Below are 23,895 nucleotides of genomic sequence, written 5' to 3' on the forward strand. Positions count from 1 at the left end.
TCGATTGGCATTTGCCATTGAACACCAGAATTGGCAGGTCCGCCACTGGTGCCCTATGCTTTTCACAGATGAGAGCAAGTTCACCCTGAGCACATGTGACAGATGTAAAAGGGTCTGGAGAAGCCGTGGTAATGTTATGCTGCCTGTAACATCATTTAGCACGACCATTTTGGTGGTGGGTCGATGATGGTCTGGGGAGGAATATCTATGGAGGAACGCACAGACCTCTACAGGCTAGACAATGGCACCCTGACTGCAATTAGGTATCTGGATGAAATCCTTGAACCTATTGTCAGACCCTACGCTGGTGCAGTGGATCCTGGGTTTCTCCGGGTGCACGACAATGCCCGGCCTCATGTGGCGAGAGTATGTAAGCAGTTCCATCTGACACTGCCATACTCATCTCCAGGACTTCTCCAGAGCTTCCCCCATCCTCTGGAACTCTCTACCCCAATCTATCAGACTATCGCCTACTCTGCTCACTTTTAGGTGATCTCTGAAAACCTATCTCTTCAGGGAAGCCTATCCTGCCCTCAGCTAATACTGGAATCTTCTACTCTTCCAACCAGTCCATCCCCCACAGTTACTACCTTTTGTACCACTAGCCCCTCTCTCCTAGATTGTAAGCTCCAAGGAGCAGGGCCCTCAAATCCCTCTTGTATTGAACTGTATTGTTGCTGTATTGTCTCCCATTATATTGTAAAGCGCTGAGCAAACTGTTGGCGCTTTATAAATCCTGTATAATAATAATAACAACCTCAGACTGTCCAGGAGCTCAGTAATGCCCTGGTCCAGATCTGGGAGGAAATACCCCAGGACACATCCATCGTCTCATTAGGAGCATGCCCCGACGTTGTCATGCATGTATACAAGCACGTGGGAGCCATACAAACTACTGAGTACCATTTTGAGTAGCTGCAATGAAATTTCATCAAAATCTACTAGGCTGCTGCATCATTTTTTCACTTTGATTTTCAGGGTGTCCTTAAATTCAGTCATCTGTAGGTTGATAATGTTCATTTTCATCAAATGATGGGGCATTCTTACGTTTCTAACACATTACCAAGTCCATATCAGTATAGATATCCAGCATGATATTTTTCCCCATTGAGATCTGATGTGTTTTCAAAGTGTTCCTTTAATTTTTTTGAGCAGTATTCATATATATACTGTACACACACACACACAACGATCAGCCATAACTTGATGACCATCCATCTAATGTTGAGTAGGTAGATTTGCTTCCAAAATAGCCCTGACCCATTGAGACATGGATGTCACTAGACCTCTAGACCACTAGACCTCTGAAGGTATGCTGTGGTATCCGGCACCAAATCTCAAAAATCAGGGAAAAGGGCAATGGGAAACGTTGGGGAATCCACATATGTGTCTGAAAGTGGAAGTGCCACCAGAATGTCTGGAAAAGTGCTACCTAATCAATATGCAAAAACAAAAATGGAAGAAAAAAGGCTGCACACCTAAAAAGGCTAACCTCAAAGGAATTTTATTATGCACCATAAACAGTTATAGACCATCGGACATATGACAATCCTGCATGACAGAGGACTCTAACTCCCCGAGATATCAAGAGGAAACCCTCAAGGATGGACCAAGGATAGAATTGGTCCACTGGGACTGACCTGACCCAACCCTCCAACACCCAACCCCTGACACAAACCACCCTACCAGCCCTATCAACCCCCCAATACCCCCACTGGGACCCAGAAGAATCCCTTCCCCTAGATGGAGGACCTTCCTGTCCTGTCACCCGCCCCTCACAAGGGAAAGAGAGGAGCTGAGGGAGATAATACCAGCCCACTTACACCCCTAACCCCCCAGCACCCACAAGATGGAAATGAGCTTACTACACACACCTAGAGGCTCCTAGATGTGCCAACCATACAGATATTAAACACAGCTAAACGACAGACATAAATGCATAAACATATAGCATTAGTATATATGGCAATATGCAAAGGTCAGTATGCCCATGGCCACTGGCCAAAGAGGATAACGAGATTTAAGGTCACTGTACAGGGAAAAAGCCTCAAAGTCCATGCAAGACGTGATATAAATGACCTCATGTGTGACCAGAGCCAAATGAATCGAGGCAGTTATGAAGGTAAGGCAATGAAAGGTTATTCATGCATAAGCTGTGAGAAAGTGGATGACACTGGTGCAGCCTCCTGAAATTGATCAGCTAATAGCCAAAGAAAGGTATGACAGCCATGGAGTGAGGATGGTCAGCTGGTAACTGGGAGTCCAGTCCTACATGGTAGCCAGCCTATGTGATAGAGGATATTGAAGGAGTAAATCAGCGACATGATTGTTTATGACCAGTCCAGCCTGTGATCAGCAGCATTTGATTAGGCCCACTTGTTCGGAATCTCCATGTAAGTCTATAGGCAGACAGATGTAAATAATTGCACACCGTATACATCCTCTTATCTCTGAATCTGTCCAGTTCTGGAAAATAAAATAGGAAAAGTTTGCATCCTTTTCCATTTTTTCAAACCTAAACATGATGGTTCATAGGTAGCCTTATGTAAATGGGTAAAAGTCCATTTACATCTGGCCACCCTATAGATCTAATATGGGTCCAAAAAGCTCTAGTTGTTCAATGGAGCTAAACAATGAAAACAGACACATATGTCACAAAAGTGATATCTGTCCCATTCTGTTTCAATTCAGCAGGGGATTTGTTAGCAGATCCCTTGCTGAATGAGCCAGCTTATACCTGTGTAAAAGCCTTGTCTGCGTAAATCACAGGCTTGTTCTGTGGTCTTATCCTAGCAGAAGTAGGAGCAAACCAATGCAGTTTTTTTAAGTTAGTATGTAAGTGTTTACCTTGCAAACTTTTACTTTAAGTATACAGTATTAATTTCCTAGTGTTGCATTAATAAATATGTAATATTGAAAAAAAAGCATTTATCTCAATTGTACCAGCAACATAAGAAATAGAAGAAAATCTATGAGAGAGAGAGTGTGAGAGATAAATGCTGGCCAATATATCTACAATAAACATATAACTCTAGTATCACAAGTTTTGACAAAATTATTTTTAATAAATAAAAAAAAAACATGTAAAATGGTTTTAGCTTGTAAGGGATACACAACTGTGGGTCCTGAAGTGGTTAATCTTTAGTAAGCCTCTCTGGTAAGGCTAGTAAATTTCAATACACTGAAAAATACAGTACATGAAGTGTGTAAAAATAGAAATACCAGTACAGTGTTAACGTAGCTTGAGCACTTTTTGTAATTTTATTAAATTGGCCTGCTTGTGGGATGTCTATACCCACAGAGGAGATGCATACTTTTAACCAAAACACATAATTTTTTATTGACGTTAATTCACTATGATGAGATTTTATTTCATGAGCAAATATTACAAAATCTGCTCCACAGCATTCCTCCCACTCTGTCTGCTGTCCTGTTTTTCAAGGTTTAGCTCCACTGATTTGACAGGTTAGTTTTTTTTTAAACCGTTTTTAGGCATTTTCTTTTCAAATCATTTTTATTAGAGTTTTGCTAAAAGAAGACAAATATAACAACGCAGGTTCAAAGGAGAAAATACATTTGTACAGTCATGGCCGAAATTGTTGGCACCCTTGATATTTTTCCTGAAAATCAAGTATTTCACACAAAAAAGGTATTGCATTAACACATGTTTTGCTATACACATGTTTATTCCCTTTGTATGTATTGGAACAAATATAAAACAGAGGCAGAAAAGCAAATATGACATAATGTCACACAAAACCCCAAAAATGGGCTGGACAAAAGTATTGGCACCCTTAACTTAATATTTGGTTGCACACCCTTTGGAAAACATAACTGAAATCAGTCGCTTCCTATAACCATCAATAAGCTTCTGACACCTCTCACCCGGAATTTTGGACCACTCTTCCTTTGCAAACAGCTCCAGGTCTCTCTTATTGGAAGGACACCTTTTCCCAACAGCAATTTTAAGATCTCTCCACAGGTGTTCAATGGGATTTAGATCTGGGCTCATTGCTGGCCACTTCAGAACTCTCCAGCGCTTCTTTGCCATCCATTTCTGAGTGCTTTTTGACGTATGTTTGGGGTCATTGTCCTGCTGGAAGACCCAGGATCTTGGACGCAAACCCAGCTTTCTGACACTGGGCCCTACAGTGCGACCCAAAATCCTTTGGTAATCCTCAGATTTCATGATGCCTTGCACACAGTCAAGGCACCCAGTGCCAGAGGCAGCAAAACAACCCCAAAACATCATTGAACCTCCACCATATTTTACCGTAGGTACTGTGTTTTGTTCTTTGTAGGCCTCATTCCGTTTTCGGTAAACAGTAGAATGATGTGCTTTACCGAAAAGCTCTATCTTGGTCTCATCTGTCCACAAGACGTTTTCCCAGAAGGCTTTTGGCTTACTCAAGTACATTTTGGCAAACTGTAGTCTTGCTTTTTTATGTCTCTGTGTCAGCAGTGGGGTCCTCCTGGGTCTCCTGCCATAGCGTTTCATTTCATTTAAATGTCGACGGATAGTTCGCGCTGACACTGATGCTCCCTGAGCCTGCAGGACAGCTTGAATGTCTTTGGAACATGTTTGGGGCTGCTTATCCACCATCCGGACTATTCTGCGTTGCAATCTTTCATCAATTTTCCTCATCCGTCCACGACCAGGGAGATTAGCTACAGTGCCATGGGTTGCAAACTTCTTGATAATGTTGCGCACTGTGGACAAAGGCAAATCTAGTTCTCTGGAGATGGACTTGTAACCTTGAGATTGTTGATATTTTGCCACAATTTTGGTTCTCAGGTCCTCAGACAGTTCTCGTCTCCTCTTTCTGTTGTCCATGCTTAGTGTGGCACAGACAGACACACAATGCAAAGGTTAAGTGAACGTCTCTCCTTTTTATCTGCTTTCAGGTGTGATTTCTATATTGCCCACACCTGTTACTTGCCCCAGGTGAGTTTACAGGAGCATCACATGCTTGTAACATTCTTATTTATCCGCAGTTGTGAAAGGGTGCCAATACTTTTGTCCAGCCCATTTTTGGAGGTTTGTGTGACATTATGTCGAATTTGCTTTCTTTCCTCCCTTTTTTTGTTTTGTCCCAATACACACAAAGGGAATAAACATGTGTATAGCAAAACATGTGTTAATGCAATACGTTTCGTGAGAAATACATGATTTCCTGGAGAAATATCAAGGGTGCCAACAATTTCGGCCATGACTGTATATCACCTTGACATACATACATTCGTAAAATTGCGGAAAAAGACCAAAGTGACACATTGATGATAACCAATATTAGCGAGTGAAGCAAATGAAGTCAATTATGCCATCAATTCAAATGTTCACAGATAACAAATCGTACCTTATTTGCATAATACTCAGCTTAGTATATTCACAATAGGCCCGAATGGGTCCACCTGAACCTGACTGCTAAAACATACCCTGAACGGTAACATAAGAAAGGGGAAGTAAACAAAACCAAGATAGGCGGAAAATAGAATAGAAACAGAAGAGTTGGAGAAAAGGTAGAGAAGAAAACAGCTTTCATATTGTTAGGTGTGATTACCTTGTATTTAATTCTATACAGTAATATTGAAGGTATTGACATTTCTTTCCAACGAGACCATTTTGCGTCAAACCTCTCCATAGATTGGTAACTAATTGCCAAAGCCCTGTTTTTAAGCATTTTCAATAGCCTTCTGCTCTTTTGATACCAGCCCTTATTATACTTGCCTACAAGGTTTCCAGAGTAAGGGATTTTATCAAATTTGAGCTGGCTCTCAAATCATTAAACACATGCTCAAGTCATAATGCAATATTAAATTAGAGGAAACCTTCCAAAGTGCCGGAAATTGCCTTTTTAGTCAGGTATAACAGAAAAGGTATCCCAATGGAAAATATTATGTTGATTCTTGTCTTGTGGAGAATTTTGAATTTCCCCTCACTTTCTTTCTCAGTGACAATGGTCATTAGTACAAATAGAGGGTGACTATCTCCAACAGGGACACAAGCAGTAATAAAAGAGAGATGAAATGTGGCACTGGATATGGATCCTTGATATATGAGATAATATACTGTATGCGTATAATATATAAGATAATATACAGTATATTGCCAAAAGTATTGGGAAACCCCTCCAAATTATTGGATTCAGGTGTTCCAATCACCTCCATGGCCACAGGTGTGTAAAATCAATCTAATATGTGAAATAGAGAAAAAAAAAAGTGCAACAAACTAAATAGCACAAAAGCTGCTCTCCTAACCAAAAAAGGTAAAAATGTGAATAAATCAAAGAGTGCGCTAAATATAAGTAAATACAAAAATTATTAGTTTCAAATAATGATGTCCGTGATAGAAAAAAATTTATATAAAAGTCCATCCACCATAACAAAGTAATTAAACAGTTCTGAAATCTTGTATAAATCAAACACCGTGCAAAAAAAATCCACCACCGAATGAAATGGGTACACTCACCAGCGCTCCATGCTGACCAGATTATAAATCAGCAAAGATAGCGTTTGCTCTGGGAGTGATGATCAGCAGAAGTAATCCAAACTGGGAGCAATATACTGCAAGCAGCCAATCAGCACAATATGGAATAGCCTTAAAAGCAGGTAGTCATCACGTCTGTACATATCATACTCTGTATTATACCATGCCCTTTTATAACAAAAAATGGGACCCTTGGCAAGAACATAGGCAAACATTCATATAAACTTTGTTGTGCTTGGGTCCAACTGTTATTATATGGTGGTAGAATTGTGATACTCCCTGACACATCAGAAAGTACCCTCCTTATTTCAGACATTGGTACAATGCTGCTGCTTTAATGTCTTTAGATGGATTATGTATCTTATGCCAAATCTTCCTTCAAATCTGACACTGTCTTGTTGGCTTCAGCATACAGGTTATATAAAAGCTATTTTGTACTGTCTCTTTTTGTTGACATCTCAGATGTTGTCTCATTTATATGCTGTTGAAATTGAATACAAATTTGTAAACCAAAAAAAAAATATTAAAAGTTTGTGCAATGACTGATCATGAAGTGTTGTGTCAATGATAGACCATTAATGATCTCACAGTACATAAACAGAATATACTGAATTTCACACTGTAACCCTGTAGATCACTAATGGGTTGAAAAAACAATATAAACATTACTGATCCACTGACTAATCAACAAGTAAGTGCAGGTACAAAGTAGATAAAGTAACATGATATAGTATGAGATGAATGTTACATGATAGATACCCAGTAGATACTAAGCTCTACACGTTTCACTTACACGTCTTTGGGGGAGATAAGTGCAAACTTATCTGCAAGAAAACATGATGTCAACAATGGAAACCAAATTCGATAAATCACCATATAATGGTGATACTAAAAGGATCAATTACATATAGTGTGTCCATTAGTTCATTGCAATACATATTCACTCAGCCAACATTCAACTACTTTCCTGTAAATAACAGAAAAAGGCAGCAGGCACTGACTTGTTTCTGGGGCTCAGCACTCCCCCTTTATCATGTTTCTAAAATAAACAAGATGTCAATTGGACCCAGAGAAAAGCAGAGGCAGTGCGGCTTCAACATATATTTGACAATGCTTTGCAACTAAAATCTTTGTTTTTAATGCAAATTGTTAGGCAGTGTATTTTTATGCTGGCTAGCTGGTATATGTGCTGATAAATACATTTTTCTAAATACAAGGTTGCTGTGTACTAAAAGCTAAATACAAGTTTGCTGTGTGCAAAACTCATTATTGTGCACCTTGTTCTCAAAGCAAATTATAAATTGGGGTGGCTGCCATTATTGATCAACATTACTACCAGATCTGCTTCAGCAAAAATCTACAACTAATTGTCCTGTTCACCTGTTACCTTTTCCATGATGTAGTCAAGGCCAAAACTGAAAGTACTAGCTTAGCATCTCCCAGAAAACACCTCCTTTCTGATTTGCAGCTTGGAATTGATTTGGCAGGTATTGATCCACCACCAGAACAATCCAAAAACTGGTCTAGAGTAATGATAGCTGATGCAGAAGCAAGTGCATGTGGATAGGAAATGTCCAAAAAGCTAGAGTAGATTAGCAATATAGTACAGACATGAAAAAATGTGAAAAAGTATCCTATGAGAAAATAATATATGGCAACTGTGGCTGAGATACACTCACAATGTCTGATACAATTTCTTCTATTTACTTTAAATCGTTAAGTCTTCCACAGATCTTACACAGCCACTCTCCTGTAGAAGCTATCAGCAATTTACCAATGATGTATTGGAGGCGATTTACTAAAACTGGAGAATGAAAAATCTGGTGCAGCTCTGCATAGAAACCAATCAGCTTCCAGGTTTTATTGTCAAAGCTTAACTGAACAAGCTGAAGCTAGAAGCTGACTGGCTACCATGCACAGCTGCACCAGATTCTGAGTGCACCAGTTTTAGTAAATCTCCTCCACTGTTTTTCTGGACAAGAGGTGCTAGCAGCCAGGTGGGCATTGTTTAAATTGACTCAGCAGCTTAGCTGGAATGGTCCCTGCCTATCTATGGTAGATAGGCAGAACCAATACTAAGCAAGTGAAGAAGCCTGGATGTTGGCAGATGAAATGGATGGCAATGTTGCTTATTGTGGCTCAGTTGAAAGGATGGGCATAGATCTGTAGAAGTGGATAGATCTTGCGGTGGAAGAAATACCCTATTTATCCAGACTGATTTTCTATTTCTGATACTGCTGTCTTGGCGGGTGCTGTGCTGCAGCTCAGCTACTCTATTTATCAAGTACTTCTACCTATCCACTTCTACCAAAAAATTTATCTTTCTAGAAATCTCTCTGAAGCTGGTGGGCTGAAAGAAAAATTTCTAAATATAAAAAAAAATTCCTAAGAAATAAAACATGCTATAGCGCACAATTGAATGAATCTCCAACTGCTCATATTGTATTTTGACAGGGCTCTCATAAAATCCAAAAATGTTCTATCTGAAGGCTTTGATTTTTCAGTAAAGAATGTTGGGTGGGGGAGTGGTGACAGGACCACCATGGAGCAAATTTTGAAAGGTTAGTTATGAATTGCCCAAACTTTTGCATAGTGTATAGTAAGTTTTACTTTTTCTCTAAACCTCCACTGAATGTGGGGAAGACCTAGGAATGTGAGATAGACCAAAGCTGAGAAAGGCCAGGGAAGTAAAGTTTTTGTATAGCTGTCTACCTGGTTGAAGTGATTTCCCTTAACTTTCTCTTCTTGAGATGAAACAAGAAGTAAGATAAATTATCTACAAAGTGTGCTGAATTTTCATGTTAACCCCTCCCGGGCCTTTAAGTTGTGACGGAAGGATGGGGTTTAGGGTCATGTGACCACCATGTTTGGCATGATTGGCTGTTCACGGCGGTCACATAATCAGCAAGCTCCAAACCGCAAGCAGTGATCGTGTCCTTTCCGTGAGGCAGCGGTAAATGTACCAGGAGTGCTCAGGGCACGTGTTCTCGGCACATCTGTTGTTAACATTGAGTATGAAAATATGCGGCCCCCCAGCACCGAGGCCCAGCTGTCGAGAGGCCTAATATGTGCATGTAGTTAAACAGTTGTGACAGACTGGAACAAGTATCCAACCAGTGAGTCAGAACTTGTTTCAGTAACTACTGGAACCATTGGATAAGCATGCCATTCAGTCTATACTAGCATTCTTAGAAGGAAATATAGGCTATAGCGTTCTATTTACCCAGTACAGGTTTTCTTTAAAGCAGAACTTCACCCAAAGGGGGAAGTTCCGCCTCCTCCCTCCCTTCTTTCCCACTTCTGGACACATTTATTTTGGGGGGAGTGGATACCTAGGCAATCCAAGTAGAAGTTCACCTTTCCTCTCTTTGCCAGGAGCCTTCTGGGATACATCACAGGTCCCAGGAGGCTGTGAGACCATTCACAAACTCAGCGCGACTCTCAAATACACAGTGGGAAGCCAGTTGTGAAGCCATAAGGAGTCACAGCTGGCTTCCTAAAGTAAATATGGCAACACCAGGGACCCAAAGACTAGTGAAGAACTGGTCTCGGTGAGGATGGCTCTGTATCACTGAACAGGTGAGTATCCTTTTATTAAAAGTCAATAGTTATAGGATTTTTAGCTGCTGAGTTTTATATTTTTTGGGAGGGGTGTGGCGGGGTGGGAGTTAAAGATATTTTTTTCAAAGGTGTCAAGGTGACTGTCATTGGAAACTCTTTTGTTAAAAGACTGGCTAGCACAGCAAGTTTTGCTAATATACTGTAACTTATTACAGGCATTGTTGATCCTGGCAGTTTTACATTTTAATGATTTTACAGAGTTTATATAATTGTGCAAAAAGGGTAAAAATAAATGTGCAATTAGAAAGCTTGGATGTATTAATAGATGGTTCTTACCCTGCCCACACATCACTATTAGGCACACAAGTGCAAGCCCTTGTAATACTTTCTGTAGCCTACATATCATTCAAGGCTGAAGGCTTAATGCACAGTGAATAAATCACTGATAAAAAAAGGAGACTGATGTGCACAATTTGGTAGGGAAGAGTGATTGAGTATGCATACAAGGATAAAGCAAAAAGCAAACATCCCACAACAATGAAAAAAATTGGATTACAACCTTAGATGAATTGAAATGTAAGGCTACAGCCAAAGATACATTTTTATAAAATGTTATCTAAACAATTCTGTTACTCATCATAGTATATCAAGTGCAAAGACAGAAGGCTATTACATGAAACTATTCAGAAATTCAGATCAGTGGGTAGTTTCTGTAAAGTGCTGGGAAATGTCCACTGGTTCTTAGGAGCCCTGTAAGTATGCACAGTTCTAATAAAAGTGACAGTTTCATCAAGCCCCTTCTGCTGCTGAGGGCAGAAATCTTTGTGAACCTATTGGAGGAATTACTTTGAGAGTATAGATGGTTTGACCTAAATGGTTGACAGTGCAGATTGTGCAGGATTTCAGGATTGTGCACAAGAACTAGCTGGGCTTTTACTGGAAGAAAGGTTAGCAGGAGCAACATTACTGGTATTTGCCAATAAACAAGATTTGCCTGCTGCATTATTAAAGGATGCCACAAGAGAGCCATTGGAGCTGGATAGCATTAACCGCTTACCCGCCGCCGTGTAGCAGAAATACTGCTACACGACGGCACGGATGCGCAAAATCATGTATATATACATGAATTTGCATTTCCGGGTTGTGGGTGCACGTGATGTGCACGCCCTACCCGCACTGCCATTCACGACTGCGGATGTCAATCACCGGGTCCCGGACGGTGATTACCCACCGGTGCCTGGTGGTTACCGACAATCACCAACGGGGAGGAAGACTGTTTTGTTTACAAACAGTCTTTCTCCTTGTCAGCTTGCACACACTGCTTGTGATGGCTCTGCACAGCACAGTATGCTTACAGTGAAGCACACACCCCCTGCCCCCTAGTAAAACACTCCCTACACACAGTTAACCCTTTGATCGCCCCTCACATTAACCCCTTCCTGCCTAGTGTCATTAGTACAGTGTCTGTGCTGTTATTTAGCACTGATCACTGTATTGGTGTCACTGGGGATGTTCGTGACACCAAGTTAGTTCCCCCCCTAGTGTCAGAATGCCCGCCGCAGTCCCGCAGTCCCACTAAAAGTCACTGATCGCTGCCATTACTAGTAGGAAAAAAAATCCCAGTATCTATACCGCCATTTTTAAACGCTATAACTTTCACATAAATCAATTAATTTACACATATTGTGATTTTTTTTTTTAGCAAAGTCATGTAGCAGAATACATTTTGGCCTAAATTTATGATGAAATTTGATTTTTTACATTTTTTTTACTGGACATGTTTAACCACTTGCCTACCAGGCACTTATACCCCCTTATTTACCAGGCCAATTTTCAGCTTTCAGCGCTGCCGCACTTTGATTGACAATTGCACGGTCATGCAACATTGTACCCATATGAAATTTTGATCATTTTTTTCTCACAAATAGAGCTTTCTTTTGGTGGTATTTAATCGCCACTGGGCACTTTACTTTTTGCGCTAAAAATAAAAAAAGTGTAAAAAATTTGAAAAAAAAAAAGTTTCTTTGTTTCTATTATAAAATTTTTCAAACAGGTATTTTTTCTCCTTCACTGATGTGCGTTGATGAGGCAGCACTGATGGGCACTGATAGGCGGCACTGATGGGCACTGATAGGCAGCACTAAAGGGCACTGATATGCAGTACTAATGAGGTGGCACGAATAGGCGGCACTGATAGACAGCACTAATTAGGGGTCACGGATAGGCGGCACTGATAGACAGCACTAATGAGGTGTCACGGATAGGCGGCACTAATATGCAGCACTGATAGGCGGCACTGATAGGTGACACTGATGATGGGTACTGATAGACAGCACTGACTGGCATCACTGCTGGGCTGCACTGGTGGGCGGCACTGGTGGGCAGCACTGGTGGGTGGGCACAGGTGGGTGGCACTGGTGGGCACAGGTGGGTGGGCACAGGTGGGTGGCACTGCTGGGCACAGGTGGGTGGCACTGCTGGGCACAGGTAGGTGGCACTTCTGGGCACAGGTATGTGGCACTGCAGAGTGGCACAGGTGGGTGCACTGCTGGGCACAGGTGGGTGCACTGCTGGGCACAGGTGGGCGGAGCTAGTGGGCGCACTGCTGGGCACAGGTGGGCGGAACTTGCGGGCGGCACTGCTGGGCACCGATCATCAGGGCACTGATCATCAGTGCCCTGATGATCGGTACCGATCCCCGCTCTGACAACTGCCGGTTCTCGGCAGTACTTTCCTCACGATCTGACAGCGTGAGGAAAGTGCAGCCGAGAACCGGCACTTGCATTTTCCTCTGATCAGTGTGTCATTGGACACCGCTGATCACGTGGTAAAAGGCCGCTGTGATTGGCCTTTTACCACATCACGTGATCGCTGTGTCCGTAGGACACAGCGATCACTGAGATCGCCGGGTGCACGCCCCCTGGGGCGCGCAGGAGAGCGCGTTCTGGGAGGACGTCATATGACGTCCACCCAGAACTGGCCGGCCGCAGTGCAGCCGTCATTCGGCTATCTGCGGTCGGCTACTAGTTAATAGCAAAAAGTCCAAAATATTGTTTTTTCTCAAAATTGTCGGTCTTTTTTTGCTTATAGCGCAAAAGACAAAAAATGCACAGATGATCATATACCACCAAAAGAAAGCTCAATTTGTGTGAAAAAAGGGATGTAAATTTAATCCAGGTGCGGCGTTGCATGACTGCACAATTGTCAGTTAAAATAACACAGAAAGGCTGGTAAATCCTCTGGAGGGCAAGTAGTTAAGACCCATTACTGGTGTACACAAGGATGTAGCGTAGTGACTGGAGAAAATCTCCTGACAGGGATAGACTGGTTATTGGATGATATCTCCAGCCAAATCTTTTCAGTTGACTGAAGGGAATGGAGTAGAAGAAAGCAAGCAAGTGGTTAAAGAAGGAGCACAAGCCTTATTTATGTAATATTTATTCAGCTGATTAAAATCATAACACAGAAAAAATTAATAATAATACATGTGACAGTTATGAATATGCAATCCTATTTAACTAACAGTAACTTCAGAAATGCTAAATTGGTGAATCTGAAAGCTGTAAGCCAGATGTGATTTTATTTGCACAATACTGCTGTTAAATCAGAAATTGTTAGGACCTTTAGGAATTATTTGCAATTTAGTGTAAAATTTCTTTATGCTCATGATTGTGCATTGTGTTAAGGTATCCCATTTATATTGAATGTACTGTCAACATTTTACAACACAGTCAAAATCAGACACATTACATTTTTTTATTGCCTCAGACCACAAACATGGCAATATGTTGCTTGCTACTGTTTAAGTTTGTTGAGATGCCATTCAAAATAAATTGTACTGCAACACTGCACCACATTACTGCAACACATACAGTAAGTGTGGCCCATCAAGAAAACCTCTGCTTAGTGAAATACTTTTCTTTTTGAAAATGTTGGCTGTCTTGGTGATCCAATAGCTTCTGAGTCACTGAGCTGGAGCAAGTATGCATATCAGAGGTTCTGACTTGTATTATGTTGTGCTTGTTCCAGGTCAGTGACCCAAAGTATGGAGACACCCAGTAAATTAGCATTTTCAGAAGAAGGTCAGAAATGGCTGAGTTTATATCTCCCCAAACAAATATGTCCTTTAATGTGCTGTTGGTAACATAAAAGAAAAATTAAAATGTAATATCCAACCAAATAACTACCTGTTTTCTGTACATTTTAAAATCAAAATAGGTTCTGTGTGAAAATAAATAAAATCATATATACTAAGTTTGATATATGTCTGCCCGCATATATTAATTCTGTTTTGTGTTCTGCACACTAACAGTCTACTGAAGTATTCCAAATTTAATAAACACAATAAAGCACCTAATTTACTACATTTACTTTCCCTGCCTCAGATAAAGATGACAAACTGGGAATTAGTGAATATATTCAATTACATTAGAAGAAAAGGGTTGATTAAGTAACCATATAGGATACAAAGTTATCATTTTTCATGTTAAAATATAGAGTGAAATCACCAAGTAAAGCTGCTGATTATCTTTCATATCACTGTATGACCAATGAACATTACAACGATTACCCAGAGGAGACACAGAAAATCAGAGTCTTTTGTCCCAGTCATTTCGTGGTTGGGATTATCACTGTAGAATGAATTATAGTCCAATTTCCATGTTAATTGTGAAAATGCTGTGCATATTACTGAACAAGCTCTCTTGCACACAAATGTAGTTTAATAAATTATATCTTGGCTCATTTACATGTTTTTGTACAGTATTTGCAATAGGATTTATATGGAGATGTAAATACATCGGGCCTGAGTTACTAAACCATATGCCAATTCATCAAAGATTCCAAGGAGCAGAAGGGACAAGAGCTGAGCACATTCGCTAACAAATGTGGTTCACCAAATAACGTAACCTCTAGCAGATAAAAGACCCCATGACTTTGCACTGATATTACTAAAAGTGGATGTAAAAAAATTCTGAAGCTAAAAATGCCCCAGACCATGCCGAATGCAGGGTGTATAACTGCAGACTTCGTACACAAGCAATTAAATACATTTCAGCTTGAAAATGTGAGTATACAATACATATAATATGCCACCTTGTTTGCTCAGCTAGCACAGATGTGGCTTTTTTAGGCTCAGTTCACACTACTGTCATGTAATTTTGACTTGATTTGCAGTGCTTTTATGTAGTGCAACTTTGATGCAACTTTGCGTTTTGGATGTGGTTTGCATATTCTATAAGGCCGCATCTTACTGTAAAACCAAAGAAATACAGAATCAAACCCTTGCCTAAAGTTGCATTGCAGCTGCACTGCATTGATGTGAATGGGCACCATTGGAAACAATGTTATTTCCATTGTCATTTTTTTTAGTCTGACCCAAATGCATTTGAAATTGCATCAGTGTGAACCAAGCCTTAGAGCATTTCCTCTGCTTGGTGCATGACCACTTTTATATTTTTTTTATGTTTAGGTATTTCTTTGTTCACCTTGAATAAATATACGGCATAAAGACCATGGTTAATGTTATTGACCCAATAAATGAGTTGATTTACTAAATGCAAATAGACTGTGCACTTTGCAAGTACAATTGCACTCTACAAAGTGCAGTTGCTCCAAAGCTTAGTAAATGAGATGAAGCTTCACTTTATTAAGAATTCCCAATTACATGCAAGAGAAATAAAAAAAAACAGCATTTTTGCTTGCACATGATTGGATGATGGAAGTCAGCAGAGTTTCCCCTCATTTGCTGAGCTCTGGAGCAAATTCCCTTGCAGGGTGCAACTGCACTTGCAAAGTGCACAGTCTATTTGTCTTTAGTAAATCAGCCCCTTTATTGGGTCAATACTATTAATCTTAGCTACTGTACATTCCGCCCCTGTATAATTCTGTATCCTGGTAAATTTCAACTACCAATATTTATTTATAATTATTTTTTATAAAATGTTTATCTCTTTGCAAGGAGAAAGAGAGAGATACAATGTATCTCTCTACTTCATTCAGAGAAATAGAAAACACGGCTTCACATACACTATATTGACAAATGTATTGGGACGCCTTTACATGCACATGAACTTTAATGGCATCCCAGTCTTAGTCTGTAGGGTTCAATATTGAGTTGACTGGCCATTTGCAGCTATAACAGCTTCAACTCTTCTGGGAAGGCTGTCCACAAGGTTTAGGAGTGTGTCTATGGGAATGTTTGACCATTCTTTCATTTGTGAGGTCAGGCACTGATGTCGGACGAGAAGGCCTGGCTCGCAGTCTTCACTCTAATTCATCTCAAAGGTGTTCTATTGGGTTGAGGTGCAGGCCAGTCAAGTTCCTCCACCCGAATCTCGCTCGTCCATGTCTTTATGGACCTTGCTTTGTGCATTGCCATGCGGCGCACTCCCAGCACAAAGACATATATGCATTTGCGGTCCCATGGAAAAAGGCTCATTCCAGTGGAGCCACATACTGTACATGTGTACGCTTGGTGAGAAGTTAAAGAGGAGCTATAATCAAAATGGTTTCTCTTTTGCACATATGCAGTAAATTATGTGTGGGTCTCTTGTTTTTGAGGCCAACAGCTGTGCCAGGGCTAAGGGTATTTGGAGGCATTGCCTCCATAGATGTTCAACAGTGCCCCACCAAACCTGGTGGCACTGAACGATTATGGGTTTTCTAGCAGCTACTGATGCTGTGATCTGGGGTGAGAAAGACTGCCTGAATGAATGCTGGATAGTTAAATTATGTTTCCAGTCCAAACTTGCTTTTTAGAACCCTTGGCAATTTTACTGCTGTTTCGGGTTCCATTTGGAAAGGCTAATGTTTCTGTCAGCTTTTTGTTTCAGTCTGTGTCCCTGTTGCAGATTTTCCACCACTTCCTGGCTGGCAAAGCTGTTGCACTAGGGTTAAAAGGTAGCAAAGGTAGCCACAAAAACCCAGTAGTGGTTTTATCCTTACCCCGTTCTAACCAAAATGAATAAAAGATTTCTTTATCATCTATTGAGAGACACAGGGTGGTATATGTTTTGGACATGTGGGGTTAGACAGCTCCTTCAGGAAAAACAAAAAATGTTACATCAGCCCTTTTAAACCTCCTGCCTTTAACTGTCATGCTTCAATTTATGCTAGTGTCCTAAGAGGTTGGATGCCATTCTTCTCCGCTCTGCTATGGAAAAAATATATATAACATAAAATAAAATATTGTTTCCTCATCAATCAAGATTCTTGATATACTGTAACTACAAGGAAGACCTTAACAAGATGCGTGAGCATCTTCTCACAGCAGTTATCCAGATCAACACATCCACAGCAACAGCTTTGGAAGCCATACCCAGACCTTCCTGGACTGAAGGTTGGGGGCTAGCCTGGAACGTGACATTTGGGTACCTGGTTTTGACGCTTTCCAGACCTTGGCGTACTGTGGTTTTTAGCCGTCACTCTGTAAGATGGGGTGGAGATAGCCTAGATGTCATTCAGACTCTGCATTATGGCACTAGACCTGTTTATATTTTGTCAGTAGTCTAGTATCTGAAACCAGGGCCATGACACAGCTCTTGGTGTGACCTAGTCCCTACTCTCTTGCTTTGTTAATGAAGTGTTCAAACTTAACCTCCCTGGCGGTATGATTATTTCAGATTTTTGGTGCTGAAAGCGGTACCATTTTTTTGCATGGAAATATGTATTTTTTTTATTGTAGGCTGTAATTTTTAGGAAAAACTCACTGAAATCTGTCCGAACAAGAGTCTAGTAAACATCCCGGGTATGATAAAATTTGAAACACAAAATCATAAATTATAATTTAATAAATAATCATAAAAATAATATAAAAATAATAAAAAATTTAATTCAATAATATAATCAAACCAAAAACACTGAAATGTGAAATATAGCGCCAAGTTCGCACATTGCTGAGCTCAGTCGCAAAATCGTTTTCAGTTTCTGATGACGAATTTCCCCCACGAATCATTATCACTCAATTCTGTAAGTGGTTCTGATTTACTATCGCTGTTCTCTAGCTGATCTAAACCGCTTTTGACCTAAAGGGACACTTTTTGGACGCCATGGACTTTTCTCAGTTTCCAGGCAGAAAGAACAGACAAAATGCAGGCAGGGCGCAGGACAAAGCACTAGGGACAATATGTATGTGAAATAGGTTGAAACAGCAATGTTTTACTGTTTAAAATGGAAAAAAAAAAAAATGACATTTTTTAAAATTTTTAAATTTCCCGCGGCGGCGCCCGTACGTCCCGACGTCACAGGGACAGGACACAGAAGCCGGATGCCGGCATCGGCCGGAGGAGATGGCCGGGGACGCTGCAGGGGACACATCGTGGGAGCGCAGGGTAAGGTAAGTGAAGAACACATGCCGGAGCAGTGCCACATGGTATTCCCGAGTGTAGCTCGGGGTTACCGCTTTTGGTACTGAAATGTTACCCCGAGCTACACTCGGGAATACCGCCAGGGAGGTTAAGTATACAGTATGGGTATTTCCTCAGTATTGCTTTATAAGTTCTACCTGCAAGTAGTCTGGTGCTTTGTGAGGTAAAGTGATTCTAAACTCTGTTACCTTATGCCTTTGGTCCCAATTGACAGCCAGTTACAGCAGTCACATGATCTGAATGCCCACCTCCGCCTCCCGGGTCTTAGAGCATTTAAAGAGCCGGGAGGCGGAGATGGGCATTCAGGTCATGTGACCACTGTAATTAGTTGTCACAGTGGTCACATGATCGGAAAGCTTCCGATCGCAAGTATGCATCAGGAGCCCCTGCTGGCTACCATGCTAGGAGTGTGCAGGGAGCATGCTCTCAACATGGTAAGTAATTTTAATAGGGCCGCATATATGCATACTGACAGTGCCAAGAGGTTAATTCTCTGCATTATGGTAAAAATCCTTCCACTGTCTGTTCCTCGCCCAAACACTTACCCAACTCTATGCCTGTCTGCAGCACTGCTATCCCCTCTCTCCCCACTCTCACAGGCTTTGCTGAGAGAAGCAGAAACCATTGGCTCCTGTTGCTGTCAGTTAAATCCTGTGAGGAAGGAGCAGAGGGATGTGGCCAAGCCACATTGTGTGCGTGTCTATGGATGCACACAGCCCTGCTCAGGAGTGCGTCTGCACGTCTGCCCTCATAGTACATGGCTTGCTATGGGTGCTCTTGGAGGACAGAAGGAGAAGAGAGTGCCAATAGGGGATCCCAGAAGAGGAGGTAAAGGAGTAGGAAAAATACATATTTTTTATTTAAATTTAAAAACAATGTAAGGTTTACAATCACTTTACCTGGCCATAGTACCTGGCCATAGACAGACTGAAAATCTGTCAGAGACTGACCAAATCCGTATGTGGCTGTCCCCATTCAACAGAATTCAGTTGTTAGATCAACTTCTGTCAAAGGGACATGTAGGAAAACTTTTGCCAGACAGTGGCTACAGCCACTGATCAGCAGTGTTAATTTTGTCAAGTAAAATATTTTTGTTGATAAAATTAACACTTTTTTAGTCGACCAAAATATGACTAAAACTAAAAAATTCAGGTGACTAAAATACAACTAAAACTAAAATGGAATTTTAGTCAAAAGCCTATAACTAAAGCTAAATTGAAATTTGACGTCAAAATAACACTGGTTATATATCAAAATGGCTAAATCTGTGTCTGCAGTGCATGTTCAAACTTTAATACCATAAATAATAATGTTATTAGATTTTTACTCCAGGAGTATATAATGAGTTATATGTAAAAATTAACACTGCTGATTAGTATATTCTGACAGTGAAGAGTCCCACTGTCAAAATACAATACCCCAGTGGGGGAGACTCCTCCATTCACCTTGTTGGTGTGGATAGAGAAAATTGTTGTTTTCATTCAGCCCTGGTGACTGAACAAAAAAAACAATCAATCTATGGCCACCTTTAATCTGGTTTGTGACCTTTACTGACTAGACTCTGCTTCTATCACTTTCCAGAACACTGTGTAATTCTGTCAGTCAAATGCAGAATACACTCCTAGTCTACAGATGTAGCACAATGTCTGCTGTGACTGTCTCTTCACATCAGTGCCCTTGTTAAAGAGATTATAATACCAGACAATTTATTTAAAAAGCAATCTTCCCATAAAACTATATATGCATTTAATATACACTCTCCTGCCACTTTATTAGGTACACCTTGCCAGTACCGGGTTGGACCCCCTTTTGCCTTCAGAACTGCCTTAATTCCTCTTGGCATAGATTCAACAAGGCGTTGGAAACATTCTCCAGAGATTTTGGTCCATCTTGACATGATAGCATCACGCAGTTGCTGCAGATTTGTCGGCTGCACATCCAGGATGTGAATCTCTCATTCCACCGCATCCCAAAGGTTCTCTGATAGATTGCGATCTGGGGAATGTGGAGGCCATTGGAGTACAGTGAATGCATTGTCATGTTCAAGAAACCAGTTTGAGATGGTTTGAGATTTGTGGCATGGTACATTATCCTGCTGGAAGTAGCCATCACAAGATGGGTACACTATAGTCATAAAGGGAGGGGCATTCTCAATTGGTACGAAGAGACCCAAAGTGTGCCAAGAAAATATTCCCCACACCATTACACTACCACCACCAGCCTGAACTATTGATACAAGGCAGGATGGATTCATGCTTTCATGTTGTTTACGCCAAATTCTGACCCTACCATCTGAATATTGCTGCTGAAATTGAGACTCATCAGAGCAGACAACATGGGGTTTATTTACTAAAGCTGGAGAGTCCAAAATCAGACTCCCTTCTGCATAGAAACCAATCAGCTTCTAACCTCAGCTTGTTCAATGAAGCTTTGGCAATGAAACCTGGAAGCTGATTGGTTTCTATGCAGAAGGGAGTCTGATTTTGGACTCTCCAGCTTTAGTAAATAAACCCCCATTTGTCAAACTTCTACTGTTCAATTTTGGTGAGCCTGTGTGAATTGTAGCCTCTATTTCCTGTTCTTAGCTGACAGGCGTGCCACCGATGTAGTCATCTGCTGCTGTAGCCCATCTGTTTGAAGGTTCGACATGTTGTGCGTTCAGAGATGGCATTCTGCATACCTTGGTTGTAAATAGTGGTTATTTGAGTTACTGTTGCCTTTCTATCATCTCTAACCAGTTTACCCATTTGCTTCTTACCTCTGACATCAACAAGTCATTTTTGCACATACAACTGCCGCTCACTGGATATTTTCTCTTTTTTGGACCATTCTCTGTAACCCCTAGAGATGGTTAGGAGTGAAAATCCCAGTAGATTAGCAGTTTTTTAAATACTCAGACCAGCCCACCTGGCACCAACAACCATGCCATGTTCAAAGTCACTTATATCTCCATTCTGATGCTTGGTTTGAACTTCTGCAAGGCGTCTTCACCACATCTACATGCCTAAATGCATTGAGTTGCTGGCCTTGTTATTGGCTGATTAGCAATTTGTGTTACCAAGCAATTAAACAGGTATATCTAATAAAGAGGCTGGTGAGTGTATTTTAGGCATGTTATTTACCTGTAAAAAAAACCCAAGACTGAACTGGGTGCTGAAATCTTGGATGTGATGTCCACAGCCCCAGCAGACTCACAGCTGTCATTCAAGTGACACTCTATAGTATTCCCCTTCGCTCCTCATCTAAAGGTTATGTAAGGAGTGGTTGGGCAGAGAAGCTGGGCCAGCACAGAGAGTAATCAGTCACTTCCAGAAGAGGAAAGGGCTAAGATGGGCAAGGAGGGGGAGGGCTTTGCTCGGCAATTGACTCCTCTGAAGTAGTACGATTTGTTACATTGCAAAGTAAGTAAAAGCATTTTGAATGAACAGATACAACTCTATAAGCAAGCATTGCAAATACTTGAATTCCTATGATTTTACCTGCGATTTTTTAAGTTGGTGATAGGATCTCTTTAAAAGCTGTCTGCTTAGCACCATAGACTGATAGTTCAGTGGTCTTGAATCCCAAGTGTAAACATAATTCTAGCCTCACAAGTGTGACAAACTAACTGACCTCTGCATCAGTTAGAAATCCTATGGCTCCTAATTAATATTCACATGGTTAGTTATTCATAGGATTCCTAGTGAATTGCTTAACATTCGATAATAGGGTCTCTTTAAATGTACATGCTTTGCTTGCTGATAGAAGGATATATTAACTAAATCCCTTATTAGAGCACTGATCATTTTTACTATGATTACAATTAGGGAATGCAGTACTGACAACAGTTTGTATTTTAGTTACCATCACTGACCAACAGCTTTAGCTTTTTCATACCTGTGAGGGCTGTGTTAAGTACAGAATGCCAAGATATTAACTCGTCTGCCGTTGCTTGTTGAAAAGATCAATTTTGTAAGCATATTATCCTGTTTTTTAGGGCGGTGTGAGGGATGAGTGGCCAGAATGAACACTTCATGCATTATGGCCATTTGTACCTAGGAGCATACTGTCCTAAATGTTTGTACAAGTGCACCATCCAGTCCCATCCAGCTCACAGAGGTTGACAGGCCTATAACTAAAGCCAGAGCCCCATACACCAGCGCTAAATGCCCAGTGTTCATGGGGCTTTAAGCTTTCCTAATGCTTCAGCTAAGCCACTACAAATTTGAAAATATATCTGCACTCACTTGTTAGAGAGTTTCCATTTGTTGTACTATGTTGTGCTTTTCAACCTCCCTAGTGGTATGATTATGTTGCTGAAAGCGGTACATTTTTTTGCATGGAAATATGTCGTTTTTTTATTGTAGGCCTGTAATTTTTAGGAATAACTCACTAAAATCTGTCCGAACAAGAGTCTAGTAAATATCCCGGGTATGATAAAATTTGAAACACAAAATCATAAATTATAATATAATAAATAATCATACAAAATAATAATATAATAATAATACATTTAGTTCAATAATGTAATCAAACCAAAAACACTGAAATTTGAAATATAGCGCCAAGTTCGCACATCATTGAGCTTAGTCGCAAAATCATTTTCAGTGTCTGATGACGAATTTCCCCACGAATCATTATCACTCAATTCTGCAAGTAGTTCTAATTTACTATCGATGTTCTCTAGCTGGTCTAAAACCACTTTTGACCTAAAGGGATGCTTTTTGGATGCCATGGACATTTCTCAGTTTCCAGGCAGAAAGAACAGTAAAAATGCAGGCAGGGCACAGGACAAAGCACTAGGAACAAAATGTATGTGAAATGCTTTGAAACAGTAATGTTTACTATGTGATTTTAGTGTATTAGTGAATGTTACTTTTTAACATTTTTAAATTTCCTGCCGGTTCTGGTCCCCGTACGTCCCAACGCTTGCAGGGACCGGAACCCGGAAGACGGATGCCAGCATCAGCAGGAGGAGGTGGCCAGGGACGCTACAGGGGACACATCGCGGGAGCGCAGGACAAAGTAAGTGAAACAGGGAATCCCAGAGCAACACTGCAGGATAATCCCGAGTGCAGCTCGGGGTTACCTCTTTTGACACTGATAATTAACCGCGAGCTACACTCGGGAATACCACCATGGAGGCTAAACACTACACTGTCAAATAGTTTATGGTTGCATCATTATTTTACTACTACTGTCTGTTTAGGTTAAAAGTCTACTTTTTGGGGCATGCTGTTGTTTTTGTGCAAACTCACCCCAGAAACATGGTAGACAACCACAATTTCAGTGTTTCCTTCTGCCTCAGTTGCTCAGAATATGCACAATCCAGAATTACTTAAAGTGGTTCTAAAGGTTGGGTGTTTTTTACCTTAATGCATTCCCTACATTAAGGTACAAAAAACCACACCACTTACTATTCCCTTAACCACCATTGGCTCCTGCTACTGTCTATCAAATGGCATGGGGAGGGATTTGGGGTGGGGATAATGGACACAGGTA

The sequence above is a fragment of the Staurois parvus genome, unplaced genomic scaffold (genome assembly GCF_062004578.1).
Source record: "Staurois parvus isolate SC_StPar_1 unplaced genomic scaffold, SC_StPar_1.0 ptg000145l, whole genome shotgun sequence".
In the NCBI taxonomy this organism is placed as follows: domain Eukaryota; kingdom Metazoa; phylum Chordata; class Amphibia; order Anura; family Ranidae; genus Staurois; species Staurois parvus.